The sequence below is a fragment of the Pan troglodytes genome, chromosome Y, assembly GCF_028858775.2.
Source record: "Pan troglodytes isolate AG18354 chromosome Y, NHGRI_mPanTro3-v2.0_pri, whole genome shotgun sequence".
In the NCBI taxonomy this organism is placed as follows: domain Eukaryota; kingdom Metazoa; phylum Chordata; class Mammalia; order Primates; family Hominidae; genus Pan; species Pan troglodytes.
In genome coordinates, this window is record NC_072422.2 from 19,498,143 (window position 1) to 19,514,701 (window position 16,559).

At 40.7% G+C, this 16,559-nt stretch overlaps 1 pseudogene; it reads left to right on the forward strand.

The window, feature by feature from the left end:
* Positions 1 to 2,311, forward strand: part of LOC100608902 (centriole and centriolar satellite protein OFD1-like) — a 63,244-nt pseudogene extending 60,933 nt beyond the window's left edge.
* The last annotated feature ends 14,248 nt before the right edge of the window (positions 2,312 to 16,559 follow it).

The window sequence follows — 16,559 nt, forward strand, 5'->3', positions numbered from 1 at the left end:
AAATTAAAATGTGATATTTAAATTCCTGTATTTTCCCCCTACATCTGGCAACCTTACTTTCACATCTACTTAGGAAATTACTTATTCTTGCTATATTTATGCTGAATCTTCTGTATAAAAAACAAACAGGCCAGGCGCGGTGGCTCACGCCTGTAATCCCAGCACTTTGGGAGGCCAAGGCGGGAGGATCACAAGATCAGGAGATCAAGACCATCCTGGCTAACACGGTGAAACCCCGTCTCTACTGAAAATACAAAAACCATTAGCCAGGCATAGTGGCGGGCGCCTGTAGTCCCAGCTACTTGGGAGGCTGAGGCAAGAGAATGGCATGAACCCGGGAGGCGGAGCTTGCAGTGAGCCGAGATCGTGCCACTGTACTCCAGCCTGGGTGACTGAACGAGACTCCATGTCAAAAAAAAAAAAAAATTATTTGATTTCCCTTAATATATGCTTCATTTAGACAATGATGAATAATTGTCTATTTAAAAAATTTGTATCCTGTTACCCACTTGTTTTTCCCTTAGATTCCATTTCTTCATCCCCCAAAACACCTAACCCTAGTTATTATGAAGACTCTTTTGATTTAACTTTTCATTTTTGAGGGTGACCCCTAAGCATCTTGACTATCTCTTAGGGCATGGAACTTCCAACATTGATTTTGCAATGTTGTCTTTGAAGTGGTAAATAAAAGTTAACCTTTTAAATGTAAAGTTATTATTGGTGGGTGGGCAGTTTTATATTAATCTTTTCAGGTTTTTAAGAACTTAATTGTTCAATCTAGTATTTTATTCCAGTTTCTTATTTTAAGGTGGTTGTATATTTCAGGTAACATGAAAATCATCTCTTCAGTCTAGAATATCACACTGGATAGAGGTTGAGATATGAAATTTTATGTCATGGCTTTGAGTAAAAACCTCATTCTGTGTTAGATCCCAGTATCTGTGGGCATGGCTTTCAGTATTGACTCAAATGTTCCCACTAAATGTCTGAGCAATACGAACTTTCACCAATGATTTAGGCAGGGGGTCCAGCCCTCTTGAACAAAGAAATGGTTTCTTTCCTGGGAGTATATCCAACTTTACTCCTCAATTGACTACTTCAACAAACTACTAAGGTTAATCTCAACCAATATTATTGGAGTCCAAACCTCAGAAATGATGTTTTTCTTGATAGTGAGTTTGAATTTTTAAAAAATAATTTTGTCTTACACTTATAGTCTCTGGCTGTCATGAGAGTTGCTTTTGCAAATTTTCACTTTGCTCCAGAGAGCTAGAAATAAGTGCTTGATTTCTATCAAATCACTTGTTACTTAACAAAGAAAACCTCTGAGAAAGGTGTTATTACTATATCCCTTCTGCAGTTTAGGCAAGACATATTTTTGCTTACATTTTCTGAAAGCATTGCCAACGATATTATTTTTCCAAGTGTATGGAAGGTATTCTATCTTTTCTTCACTGTCCTATATTATTTATATGCTATAAATCATTGGCTATTTCACATATATTTCACATATATTATAAAGACTTCTTTGAGATTATTTAATTTTGGTGAAAACTTTATTTTATACAATCAGTTCATTGTAGGTAAATCTAATCATGCCATTCTCTGTAATATTATCATCCTATGATTTCTTTGCATGATACTTTAAAAGCCTTTCTATAACTTTCACTTTTTAGAATTCCCAGTTACACTGCAACATACCAATGTTTCTGACATAATGTCAGAAGGGAAACACAGACTCTGAAAAGTAGAAAGAGGAAGACATTTTCTCTAGGGACTTCACAACTTGAAGAGTGACAGTATGTAAATTTACTGGGATTTTTAGGTCTTTCATGTATCCCAGATGATGGACTGTAGAAGCTTCTAATTGACAAAGTCCAATAGGCACAGATAAAAAGGGCTTCAAGGAAATACTGTTTTCTCCCAGTCAATGAACCAGAAGAGGATGACCTACCAATACACAAATCCAAAGAACACTTCTAGAGAGAATATCCAAGCTACTCAAAAGTCAAGCCCTGTCTTTGTTTGGGGCTCAGTGTTTAAACGTTAATCTGCTAAATCAGGGTGCACACAATACAATTCTTCTTTTCCACCCACTGGTCTCTACTATTCCTTAATTCCTGCAACATTTTCTGGGAGCTCATCCAGGATTGGAGACAACAGGTATGCTGTTTCTTTTGCCTGTCAGACTGGAGCCCCAGGCCAGGAAAGACCTGTGACCCCAGGTGCACCATCAGAAGAACTTCAACCTGAAAGAGAGGCCAGATGTCCTGTGACCCTATGCAGCCCCCGAAAGCACAATGGAACTTAAGGGGCTACAGGACAATTCCAGGGACAGCATGCAGCTGAACCATGGGAAGGTTTGGGGCCCAAGGAAGGACCCATACCATAAAGATGGAATGGGAGTCTGATCACCTCCCAGTGTGTATCTAGTTATCCAAACCAGGACACAAGATTTGCTCTCTAATTCAGATGAAACCTACGCCACAACCTCTGAAGAGGAACTGAGAGTGGAAACTGTGTGAATGCATGTGCAAGAGTAGGGTGATGTATGTGGGGCTGCAAATCTCTTAGCATAGACCATATGTCCCAAGTGAAGTGTGGGACCAACCGGGATTACTGGCAAATGTCCTCCGGAACTACCACATATGGCTTAGTCAGGCACCACACAATTTAGTGATTGTGGTGGTCTGGGTTCAGGGGTTATACAAACCATCCATTAAAGCTAAGCATCATCTGAAATACTCCCACAAGAGAGGTTGTCTAATCATTCTGAAGCAAAAGTAAAAGAGTAAGTGTATGACACTATAACTGGGAGGAAATGTGAGGGAAGTTGTCAAAACCCACCATATTAGAATACACGTTAAAAAGTTTAAGAAAAGTTACACTGGGAATTGTAGTATCAAGTCGACTCCCCAGAGGTAAAAGAGTCTTTGTAAAATAGAGTAGCCCTATTTTAGTGTTGGGTGGCCAGCTGAAGGAACAATAGATGGGGAATAATTGGCCATGCACATCAAGTGGTGACTGGGGTCAGAGAATAGCCAGGGTATCCAGACCAATTTTTTTATATTGACTTATGGCTAAATATCATCCCAACCAGCATGGCTACAGTCCTTCCTGATGGCTTACTGCAAAACGCTTGTTGCTCAAGCTGAGCCTAAAGTGAAAGAGGAATCAGCTTCACCAGCAGCAATGGAGAAAAAGGGAAAGCCATAAGAAGGGCAAGAAAAACTGGCTTTGTGGAAACCACCAGAAGAGACAGAAATCCCTCCTCCTGTACCCCAATTAGCCCCCTTTTACCAAGGCCAATGGCCCATGAGGAGTCAAATTCAGATGGTGACACACCCCGGGTTTCACCCCAAAGGGAGAAATCAGAGCCCCTGCCCCAGGAGGTCAAGGAGGAGTGTCAGAATAATCAAGTGAGCTGCCTCTGCTATGGCCATGCCCTGGTTCTGCAGATGCCTTTCAAGGAGACTTGGGGAGGCCTCTACTTTGATGAATATGGCCATACGTAAGGGGGGAAATGGACCCTTATCTACCAGCCTATTTCAATCACTGATCCCCTAACTGGAAACACCATATTCTCTCCTACATGGAGAAGCCCCTGGCCCTCATAGATCTGATACAGTCCATTTTCCAGACACATAATTCAATTTGTCCAGATAGTAAACATCTTCTCCTGATGCTGTTTAACACCAAAGAGCACAGAAGGATGGCTCATTCAGCCCTCAACTGGCCAGAAGCCCCTGTGCCAGAAGGCACATTTAATTTCCGGGCATACTCTCAGGTCCAGTTCCCAGAAGCGCACTCCCACTGGGACCCAAATGATTTGACCAGTTTCAGCATCTGCAGGCATACTGAAAACCACTCTTGCAAAGGCTAAAGGGAGGCAGAAAACAGGTAATCAATACAGAAAAAATCTCAGAAGTGCTTCAAGAAACTGACGAGAGCCCTAGCAAGTTTTATTAAAAACTGTTTGAGGCATTCTGGCTTTACACTCCATTTGACCCCAAGGATAAGAACCAGCAGATAGTAAATGCAGCATTTGTAGGACAAGCCCAGGGGGACATAAGATGAAAACTGCAAAAGCTAGATGGTTTTGCAGGCATGAATGCCACCCAGCTTTCAGAATTGGCCACCAAGGTGTACATTAACTGTGACCAGAAAGCACAAAGTGAGGCTGATTGGAGACTCAGGAAGAAGGCCGATCTGCTAGTGGCAGCGCTCATGGAAAGGGAAGCTATCATCACAAGCAGATGCAGATGCAGACACAGATGTGGAAGGGGCCAAGCAGGGCAGAGACCCAAAAGTCAGCTGAGACTAGATAGGGATCAATATTTGCACTGCAAAAAAAGGGGGTCCCTGGAAAAATAAGTGTTTAGAGGGTAGTAAAAGAAATAACAGAGGACACAAAACTATCAAACAGCCAGCCAATGACCACCACACCATGAGGGAGCCAGGCATCAACTTAATTGGGCTGGCAGAGACCGAAAAATAGGAAGACTATGCAAGACCGGGCTCCATCTCCCAAGTCCCCAGGAGCCCATGATCACAGTAGAAGTAGGGGAGCAACAGATGGACTTTATGGTGAACACCAGTAGTGACACAGCCCATAGGGCCACTATCTAAACATGATACAACTATTATTGGGGCTACAAGGGATCCAGAAAGGAGGCCATCTTGCTAGCCTAGAAGGTATGTCATAGAGGGACAAGAAGTCCAACATGAATTCCTATACCTCCCAAGTTGCTCAGATCCCCTACTTGGAAGAGATCTGCTCCAGAAACTGACAGCACAGATTTCTTTTGGGCCACACGAGGCTATAACTTTAAGCCTAACTCACCCAAAGGTCATGGTGTTAACCCTCATTATTCTGCAGGCTGAGGAATGAAGAATATAGACAAAACAGTCACCAGAACTGTCTCATAAGCCAGGGCTGGAGAAAGTGTTTACACTACTGAGTAAAAATTTTGGAATATGGGCTAACAATAACCCACTGAGCCTGGCTGTAAAGGCTGTAAATCAGGCACTGATAATAGTAAAGCTAAAACCAGGAGCAACTCCAGTTCAGGTTCACCAATACCTATTTCTCTGAGAAGACACGTGGGGTATTCACAAACATTTAAAGTGACCCTTCAAACACAGAATCTTAGTCTGGTGTGAGTCACCCTGGAACACTCCACTGCTGCCAAAACAAAATACAGAGTCTGGTAAATCTAAACCAGTGCAAAACTTACATGAAATGAACCAGGCTGCTGTAACCTTCCACCTGGTGATACCAAATCCGTACATGCTAATAAGATTCATTCTGGCAAGTGCTGCCTAATTTACTTGACTAGACTTAAAGAATATTTTCTTCTGTCTTTGCCTGGCACCAATTAGTCAGTCCATCTTTGCATTTCAATGGGATGATTGAGTCACAGGCACAGGGGAGCAGCTCACATGGACTACCACAAAGATTCAAAAACACTCCTACAATCTTTGGAGACACACTGGCCTCAGACATCAAGGCCTTCACCACACCAAATGACAACTACACCTTGCTACAATACATAAACGACCTTCTCCTAGCAGCCCCAACCCCAGGGGGCAGCTACCAAGGAATCCAAGACTTCCTCCATCTCCTTTATGAAAAACTGGTTATAAGGTATTCAGAAAGAAGGCCAAATTTGCCAAGAAAGTGTCAAATATCTGGACTTCATAGTAAGCCAATGGGAACACCAGCTCAGCAGTGAGCAAAAGCCATGTCTTTATGCACTCTCAACTCAAACCACCCAGTGCCAAATGAGAAAATTCTTGGGGAATGCAGGGTTCTGCTGTATCTGGATCCCAAATTTCTCACTAATTGCCAAGCCCTTATATAAAGGCACAAAGAGAGGGGAAAGGAAACCCCTCCTTTGAGAGGCTGTCCAGGAAAAGAAGGTGTTTAAACAAGCCAAAGAAGCCTTAACACAGGCCCAAGCCACAAGACTGCCAAATATAAGTAAGCCTTTCTTTCCACATGTCCATGAATAAAAGGGATTGGCTATAGGTGTCCTGACCCAAGTTGTGAAATCATGAATTCGCCCAGTGATGTACTTATCCACACAATTGAACTCCTTGGCCCTAGCATAGTCTCCTTGCCTTAGGGCACTAGCTGCCACCACCCTATTGGAACAACAAGATAGAAAACTAGCTCTAAGACAACAACTGACCATCTGGGTATACCACAGTCAGTTCTAACTTTACTGGATTAGACAGCGCACTATTAGTTATCAAATCCAAGAGTGACTCAGTACCAGGGGCTCATAAGCAAAAATCCCGACATAACTTTGGAAATAATAAACATCTTAACCTGGCTACCTTAGTCCCAATCAAAGCGGGGGTCCTCCTTCATGACTCTGTGGAAACAGTAGATGATGTATTCTCAAGCCAGAAAGACCTTATAGAGCAACCCCTCTGGGACCCAGATGGTAAATACTATATACTGAAAGGGGTCCATGAAACTGGGTATGCAGTAATAACATTAGATTCAGTAGTAGAAGCTCAGCCCACCAGAACATCAGCCCAAAAGGCAGAGCTAATAGCCCCAATGAGAGCGTTCTGCTGACAAAACGTAAAATGGCCAATGTTTATACTGATTCCAAATATACTTTTGCCACGCTGCCTGATAATGGGGCTATATATAAAGAAAAAGGATTCTTAACTGCGGTGGGCCAAAAAAAAAAAAAAAAAAAAAGTACAAAGAAAAACTTCTGCAACTCTTAGATGCTGTATGGACTCCAAAGAAGACAGCTGCTATGCACTGCAAGGGGCACCAAAAGCCAGGATCACTGGAAGCCAAAAGGAACAAAAAGGTAGACAGGTATGCAAAAGGGGCAGCAATGACTACCCATAGACAGACAGACAGCCATAGCTGACTCTCCTCCCAAATATGCACCTCTCAGAGGTTTCAAGTTACCTCCAAATGAGAAGCTCTGCTTTTCCCAAGGGTCTGGAAAATATATAAAAAGGGATGGTGAAAATTCTCCAATAGGAGGCTAGCCAACCACGAAATGCTGGCCCCAAAATTTGTGAAACAATTCCATCAAGGAACCCACATGGGAAAAATGGCACTGAAAACACTGTTAGGACACCATTTCTATGTGCCGCAGCTCACTGTCATCACTTGATCTGTCTGCAAACAATGTCTAACTTGTGCCCAGAACATTCCATGACAAGGGCCCACTTGGCGCCTGGGAATTCAGGAAATGGGAGCCACACCCTGTGAAAACCTTCTTAGAAACTTCACTGAGATGCCCCAATCAGTGGGCTGTAAGTACATACTGGTGATTTTCTGTACCTTTTCAGGATGAGTTGAGGCTTTGCCCACCCTAACAGAGAAATCATGAGAAGTAACAGAAGTACTGTTAAGAGACGATATCCCCAGATTGAGAATGCCTCTAACTCTAGGGTCAGAAAATGGACTGAAATTTGTGACCGAGACAGTTCAGGGACTATTTTCCACTGGCCATCCCCAATCATAGCTCAAATTAGGGGTGAACTTTGCAAACCAGGGAATTAACTTTAAGAAGGCAAATGCAGGCGTTAAAGAGAGCCATGCAAGAGGTCCATGGCTGGGTATGGGAAAGATTGTCCATAAGCCCAACAAACACAGCACACTACTTTAGACCTGGGGACTCTGTGTAGGTCAGAAATAAAATCCAACCACTCTAGAACCCATATGGGATGGGCCCCATCCTGCAACCTTGTCCACTTCCACTGCTGTTAACATTGCAGAAATTGTGCGTTGGATCCACCACAGTCAACTAAAACTTGCAGCCCAAGACAAGTGGACCAGCAAACATGACCCAGACCATCTGAGCTGGCTAATCCTGTGACCAAGTTGCCATGAGAAATGATGAAGTCCTACTCTGGTCATTCCGAAAGCTGACTAGTCTGTTCTCAGCTAAAACTTCAGGAGTCAACAGCCCTGCTCTAGTCATCCTGGAAGCTGACTACTCTACATACGTTTGAAGCTGGAGTAAAATATAATAAAATAGTGATAAAAATCTTAAATCCAATCATTGTTTTACTATTGTTCTGTCACTTTGCTCACCCTCCTCCCCCGTGTAAAAACTTCTTCTTTTCCTCCCTGGTATAAACATGTTACTCTTTACTTATTTCCTATTCCAGGCACAAGGAAAGCTAAGCCCACTTCTTTTCCTCCTAACTATAATACTCCCCTTATTTGTTTCAGAAAAGGAGACCAGAGAAGAGTGCCCACACTGAAATAACAATATGGTCAGGGAGCACCATAACCAAAACCCTGTTATGTCACACTTATTAAAAGTGTACAGGGACCCGCCTAGAAACTTGTACTCACAATGAAACTACTCAGTCTGTGACCCAGGAAATGGCTAGACTTATACATGTTATAACCCCAAATTCCTACCTGAGACCTCTTTTAAAATTCACGGGTCAATAGAAGGAAACCTGCTACACCAAACCAAGGTCTCATCCTCCTATTGGGGAGTTATGTCCTTATCCTTTAATATATGCCAGTTAACATCCAAGGGCTCAACCTTTCCCATAATCTCTAATTCCGAAGAGCACTATAATAGTTGCCACAAAAATATATGTTCACCCCTTGCTTTCTTTGCCAGTTTCTCAGAGACAATTTGCTGGAACTGCATAATTCAGTCCTGTAACCTGCAATCACTGGGGTGAGTCATACTTACATCAAAAACAAACTGTAAGGCAAGCACTTGCTACCTGGAAAATCTCAGTACCTTAAAACCGTATCTGGCTGTATGGGCTACAAGTTTAAAGGCTCCTCTAGGAATACAAGTTAGTGGCCAGAAAACAGACTCAAAAGCCTATTTACATATTATCAAGAAATCTCGGATGGTTACACTTGAAAACTCTGTTTTAAAATCATTCTGTAAAAATTTCAACCAGGAACTGTTTGAACTCTCTCTCTTAGCCAGAAGCCTATTCAGCTGAAGTATATGGAAGCCTATTCAGTTGATGTATATTCAACTGGCTGAAAACATAGCCAGCAGCCTACATATCTCCTCATGCTATGTTTGTGGTTGGACCAACATGGGACACCAATGGCCATGGGAGGCAAGAAAGGTAATGCCCCAAGATAACTTCACACTTATTGTCTCTTCCCCTGAACCTGTGTTCACAAGCCAGAGCATCTGATTCTTAAAGACCTCCATTATCATAATATTATGCATTTCTTGTTGGAGAAAAAACCTTACAGGCCCAGTAGGAAAGTCAACTTGCCTAGAACAATAATATTACAATAAAAGAGTAGGAAAAACTGTATGTTGGGGTAAAAATAATTCCAAACTGCCCCAACCAGGCCCATTCTCCTGATTCCCTTCTTTAAAGCATTGTTTGTACCAACTTAACGCTCCTAATACCCGTCAGGTGCCCTCTGAGCTCTACTGGATCTGTGGGCCATGGGCGTATTGCCCATTGCTGGCTAAATGGTCAGGGGCCAGTGTACTGGAAAAAATTAGGCTGTCTCCTTTCTAATCGCCTTAGGACAGGGAGGACCTTTATGGTATCCGGTCTATTATAAAACAAATACAGAACAAACAAACAAAAGACATAACCATAAGAAATTGGTAAAACAATAAATGACCCCCTAAAAGTTCCAACACCATGGCTCAGCCACCTGGACAGAAAATGGAATTTGGGGATACTGCACTCCCATTTACATATTCTACCACAACATAAGGTTACAGGCAGTGCTGAAAATTATTACTAATAACACTGCAAAGACCCTAAATCTGCAGGCCTGACAAGCCACAAAAATGAAGAATGCTATTCATCAAAATAGACTGTCTTTAAACTACTTCCTAGTCCAGGAAGGAAGGGTATGTGGAAAGTTCAATCTAACTAAATGCTGCCTAGGAATTAATACCAACAGAAAGATCATTAAGAATACAACTTCCAAAATCCAAAAATTGGCCCATGTTACAGTCCAGCCTTTTAAAGGGTAGTCTCCAGTTTCCCTCTTTGGGGGCTTGTTTTCATCCTTTGAAGAATTTAAGATCTTAGTAAAAATAGTTCTAGGCATACTAGGATTCTGCCTTGTTCTAATTTGTCTCTTACCCTCCTTGTTAAAAACATTCAAGCAGCCATAGAGGCTCTTGTAAACAAACACATGACTACTCAACTAATGGCTCTAACTAAACATCAACCCCTGCCAAATAGGGAACTGCTCCCCCTTGAAGAATTACTATGTGATTCTCTCTATTAATCCTCATTTACAAAAAGCATGAAAGGTGGAAATGAAACAGGGAATGTTAAAAAAAAAAACATATTCTGTGTACTGAGCTGACTCACTCCAAAAACCCAGGGATAAGCCAGGCCCTGTTGGGGCTCTGATAGCACTATCAGCAGAGATGTAAAGAATGGGTTCCAGGAGCAGGAGTGAAAATAACACGTTCTTATCTGTTTCCCCTCTATAGTACTCTCACCCAATACCGTTATTCTTTGATCTGCTCTCACATATATTTTTATAACTACTTCTGGAAGTTGACAAAAATTTTGTAGGTTTCTGTTTTCCCATCCGTATATTACTGAAAGTCATGATACATGCCTGAGTTATAACACCTGTCACTTTTTAAAAAACTCTCTTCGTTCTACTTCTATAAGCTTGCTTGCCCATCCTGCAGATTTCATGCCATTAGCTGGCCAACCCTCTTCAGTTGCATGTATGAAAGTCAAGCCCTATCTTTGTTCAGGGCTCAGTCTTTAAATGTTATTCCGCTAAGTCAACGTACGCCCAATAAAATCCTCCTGTTCCACCCATTGGTCTCTCCTGTCCCTTAATTCCCACAAGAGTGGGAGCTTTGTCCTTTGTTTCAGGGATGAGCAAACAGCCAGGCTCTTTTCTTTTGGGACCAAAGTGTTTCATCCTCAAATATGAAAGTAATTTTCTCAAGTAAAGCCACCTCTTAGTCCCTCCCAAACATTGGAAATACATCTTAAAAATATTTCCAAAATGTCTGGTTAGCAGTTTCTTGGGTATAGTCATGGCATTCAGTAACATATAGAATTACTTAAAGAGGCAAGGGATTTTGAGAAGTTTGATTTTGCTTATTCCAGAATAAATGCGTTTTGGAAACCACTCTGTAAGACCTGATCTACAGCCTGTCTCTGCTGGGCAGTTTCCTTGGGGCTGATGATACAACAGTGAATCAAACCAAGCTCGTGTCATCCTGAATTTCTAGACACTGAGGCAGATGGTCAGCAAACCATTACCCAAGACTGCAGTAGAGTTGGGCTGAAGCAGATGAGTAGGGGCCATGGCTACAAGAGGGAGTTTTGACCGGCAGCCATTTCTCACAGACCTGGGAAAGGGACTAAAACAAGGTAATAAGATAAAGGAATTCAACTGAATAACTTGGTGTTCTGCCTCTGAGGTGGAATGTAGATTATAATACTGGATTTAGAAATTATTTACTGGGTGCAGTGGCTCTTTTGGAGGCTGAGATGAGTGCATCACGAGGTCAGGAGATTGAGACCATCCTGGCTAACGTGGTGAAACACCATCTCTACTAAAAATACAAAAATTAACCAGCCATGGTGTCACGGGCTTGTAATCCCACCTACTTGTGAGGCTGAGGCAGGAGAATCAATTGAACCCAGGGGGTGGAGGTTGCATTAAGCTGACTGCTCAACTGCACTCCAGCCTAGGTGAAAGAGTGAGATTCAATAATAATAATAATAATAATAAATTATTAAGCAGCATAGTGAGTAACATTGGTGTTACTGAGAATTTTTTATATTCATCATTTCACTTCTTCTAGGCTCAATGGAAATGGAAAAGGCTGAAATATGCTCTCTCTGATGCAAGGGGCACAATGGACATACTTCATTTCTTTCCATTGTGTCCAAAGAGGTTTCAGTATTCCACCACGTAGGTACAAAATATAAACCAGAGCAGTGAAGTAGTTTTGCTTCCTTTCTTCCTTAATAAAGAGGTGCTTAAATAATATTACTATCTTGAAATTACTATTTCATATAAGAAAGCAATCTCATTTATAAGTAACTTTTTTCTTCTTGTTCTTCTAGCACACAGAAAGTTGCATTTCTACTTGCAGAAATGATCAACTGTCTCTTAAGGTATTTTAATTTCATGAGAAGGATTGAGAAGAGATGGCGGGTGGAGACAGAGAAAAAACTGTGTTGCTTTTCTCCTGTTTTTGAAACTAACTCAGTCTCTGCTGATGACTTTAGAACAAGGCAGAGCAAAAAGGTTCATGACCCTCTGGTGAATCTATAAATTCTTCTGTATATTTGCATTGCTTACTCATAAAAAAATAGGTTATGGGTAGAACTGGAAGAGAAAGGTCAGCATAATTGTTTCTGAGAATGAAGTCTATTTAAACATTTGAGATGTAGGGACCCGTGCCATGATGCAGAGGGAACAGACAATTTGTTGAAATATGGGCCTTCCCTGGAAGAAATAGAAATAGAAGAAACAAGTATGTGTATATTTTCAAGAAGCAGGTACAAGATATTGCACAATTAATGTGCTGGAGTGATTACTTTTCACTTCAGAAATAAGGAAGAGTTGGAATTTCAGTTTGGTCTCCAACAGCATATCACCCTTTATGTCAGAATGGAAATGTCACCAGCTGAGGAGATAGTGAAGGCAAATGCCAAGCAAGGAAGCTACAGCCATAGTCAGACCCCAGAAAATGGGTTGGTACAGATGAAACATTTGTAGTACAATGTTGGTGGTGTTATGTGAAATCAATCTGGAAAGAAAAAGGCAGATTATCAGAGCCCAGAATACCATGGCATTGGACTCTACCAGAGTAGAGACACTGTACATGAGATACAATCTTCCCCTCAGGGAATGCCTGGTGCAGATGAGCACAGGTTTCTCACAGGCAGAGACTGAATTCACAGAGAGCCTTGACAGGGCTGTTTCAGTATTCCAGGCAGATGATGAGGAAGACCCCTCTTGCAGCCACAGGACAGAGAGTGTGAATGTGCCAGGGCTAGTTACTGGGTGGATGGAAGATGGCTCATGAGCAAAGGACTGGGATGATCACTCCTGGGATGAAGCTGGTGCTGTGGAGTTTCTACATGTGTATGGAAGGAAACTCTCAGAAATGTGGATGGGAGGCTAGGTATAGAGATCAGGAGTAGAGTAAAAGATATGAAAAGGATCCACATCAGAGTAATCGCTGAAACTCTAAGAAGGGCTGCCATCCATTTGCAAGACTCAGTTTCAACACAAACAAAAAATTAAGAATAATAATAAATTAAAAAAAGAGCTGAAATAAGAGGCTGTCAATGTCAGCTAGTTGGCTGTAGAAGAACCAAACTGTGAAGGTGGCTGCCAGTCCAAGGTTGCTTCCAGGGGCATACATTGCCTCCCTCCTTCCTCTGGTTCTCTGCTTCCCTTCCATATTCTGATTCTGGCCTAGCAGATAAATTTATCTGTCCAATTAATAGACCTGCTAAGTCTTGCTTGAATTACAGCAACATATGAATGTTCCTTAGATTCCTGGTTAATTCAAATCTGAAGCACAGGACACTTGAGGGAAACTAATCACTTCCTTCATTGAGATGACCTATTTGTTTTCCATTGATGATAGCAATGATTCCAATTTTAAAAATTAGTTCACTGGCATACACGTTGGAATTATAGTACTGCATTTTTAAACACTTAAAAGGTTTTATAAATGTGTTTGTGTATTTTGTGCTTTCATGCCCATCTGTTTTAGAGACGATGATTCTGGAATCAATGAAGATGTTCGACAGCTTCTCCAGTCACAGAATTTCTCATTCATTACACTAAAAAGAGCTGTTTTTGTAAGCTTATATTTCCTAAATTTTAAATGAGTATAACCTATCATATTGATCAACTCCAGGCCTACTCTTTAAAGATTAAGCTATTTTCTTTCCTCTCCAGTGAAGGACCGCCATCTGTAAAATGAGGTCATCTTTTGCCAGCACATTTCAGTTTTCTCCCGGAACATAAAAACACACAGAAATTCCTAGGCTTTATGAATAGTACAATATTGCCTCTGATCTTTACATTTGATACCTGTGGTTTGAATGTGTGTGTCCCTCTAGAGTTCATATGTTGGAATTTAAACCCTCCAGTGTGATAGAATTAAAAGGTGGGGGCTTCTGGAGGCAATTAAGAGTGCAATTAGCAACCCTATAAAAGGGCTCAATGGAAATAACTAGGCCCTTTTGCCCTTCCACCATTTAAGGACACTTTATTTGTCCTCTCTGGAGAACACAGCAACAAGATACCATCTTGGAAGCAGAAACTAGGCCTACACCAGGCATTGAACCTGCCAGTGCCTTTACCTTGGGCTTCCCAACCTCTAAAACGGTAAGAAACATATTTCTGGTTTCGTAACTTACCCAGTCTAAGGTATTGTGTTATAGGAACAGGAAGATACTGAGATAGCATCTCTATTGTGGAAACTTTGGTCATAATATTTCATGAATTGGCTTCAAGTATTTCATTAGTTTATAAATATAGGGTTCCTTCCCAGGTGGCAAGATCACTTTTGACAATTTAGAGACTTCTGGTGATCCTATCTATTACTTACACTTTCCTCTGTTGATTTGTGTGAATTAAATAATTGCACAAATTGTTACTTAAACAGAAGGTAGTATGTAGTGTAACAAATAGTACACCAATTGAACTGTGGACTCTTCTCCTGCCATGCATGAATGAAAGGAGATGATCCAGAGTCAGAACCTGAATTAGAGATGGCCATGTGTCAATAGTGATAAAGACTATGAGGCACTAAGAAATGTCAGATGCAGAGAACCCAAATTTAGAATCATGTTGACAGATAAGGAGTTCAAACAGATTATTAAATAAAATCCTGAGTAACATATTTAGCTCTGCTACTCTAGAGAGTAACTGTTAGAACCAGGTTTTTTTCTTTTTTATATTCCTGAGTAAACCTTTCCATAGAATTTTGTACTATTGATTTGAAAAAATAACCAACTACACAGGGAACCTTATTGTTGTACTTTGCCCAAGTTTAAGCCTTGTTAATCTTACTGGTAGATAGATTTTATTTGTTGCAAAACTGGTCATAAAATGTATAACTTTATACAGAGAACTACAGAAGTGTTAGTGGCACTTTTATGCCCAATACAGCCCAGTGGATTATAATATTTTCTTAAATTGCTGAAGAGATTTTTGCCAAAAATAAAACAAGTAGCACTCACAGACTTGATTTTTATAACAACATGAAATCTTTACTATGCACATTATTCAAATGTGACACCATACTGGGGACAAAGATAGATTTATATATAGTAAAAAGGCAAGTAAATGAAGCTATAATATTACTTCATTACTCTTAGTACATCTACAACTATTTCCACCTATGGATGTCAGTAAAATAAGCATGCATAAATATTGACTATTTTCTACAAGTATTTATTGTAACGCTTGATTAGGACTATAGGAAGCGCTTGGCACTTGGGCACTGACGGAAGTTTTTTCTTTTTTCTTCTTTTTTTTTGAGATGGAGTCTGCCCTGTTGCCCAGGCTGGAGAGAATTGGTGCAATCTTGGCTCACTGCAAGCTTTGCCTCCCGGGTTCATGCCATCCTCTGGCCTCAGCGTCTGGAGTAGCTGGGACTACAGGCGCCTGCCACAACGCCCGGCTAATTTTTTGTATTTTTAGTAGAGACTGCGTTTTACCGTGTTAGTCAGGATGGGCTCAATCTCCTGATCTCATGATCCACATGCCTCGGCCTCCCAAAAGTTCTAGGATTCAAGGATTGAAAATGTTGATTCACTTTTAGATTATGACAATTTATACACAGCAAAATTTAATGCTCTTTACATAAAAAATATTAGACTACTTAAACAAAACTTTCAAAAATTCCTGCAGCTACCAGAATTAGAAAAGTAAAATTAGGGTTGAGACACTCCCCTTCTAGAAAACTGGACTTCGATGCATCACCACTGCTGGAAAAAATAGTCATGGAACAGGAAAACAAACAGTGATATATTTTGAAATAGCCGTTCTGCAGAGAAGAGAGCTTCTCTCAATTAAAAAAAAAAATCCCAAATAATAAAAAAAAACCCAAAACTCTACCGATATATGATACTTGATGTTCAAGTTTAATAGCACGCTGATAGAGGTGTGCTTCCTTACTCAACTTTGAATACATTTCTGCACATGTATATTATAAAATTCAGGAAACAGCCAAATCACAAGTTAATTCTTGACATGAATTTACACAGTTAATCCTATTCTAAGCAGCAGCACATTTGAAAGCACTGATATACCCAACAGTTACACAGATTATTTCATAATGAAAAACACAAAGTTTACCATCACTAATACCCAGTAACTGTAGTCACTTAATGTCTGCTACTCAATAATAATGCAGAAGGCAAGCTTGTATTGAAACTGGCTTAAACTCAAGTACTTTTCTTGCTAAACATCAAACTTTATTATTCCAGGAAACTAAGATTTAGATTAAACAAATAAATACTAAACCTAATTTAAATTCTGTCTTCAAGTCTATAAAAGTAAGAGATTAGTGGCCTATGGTCAGTTTGAATTTAGG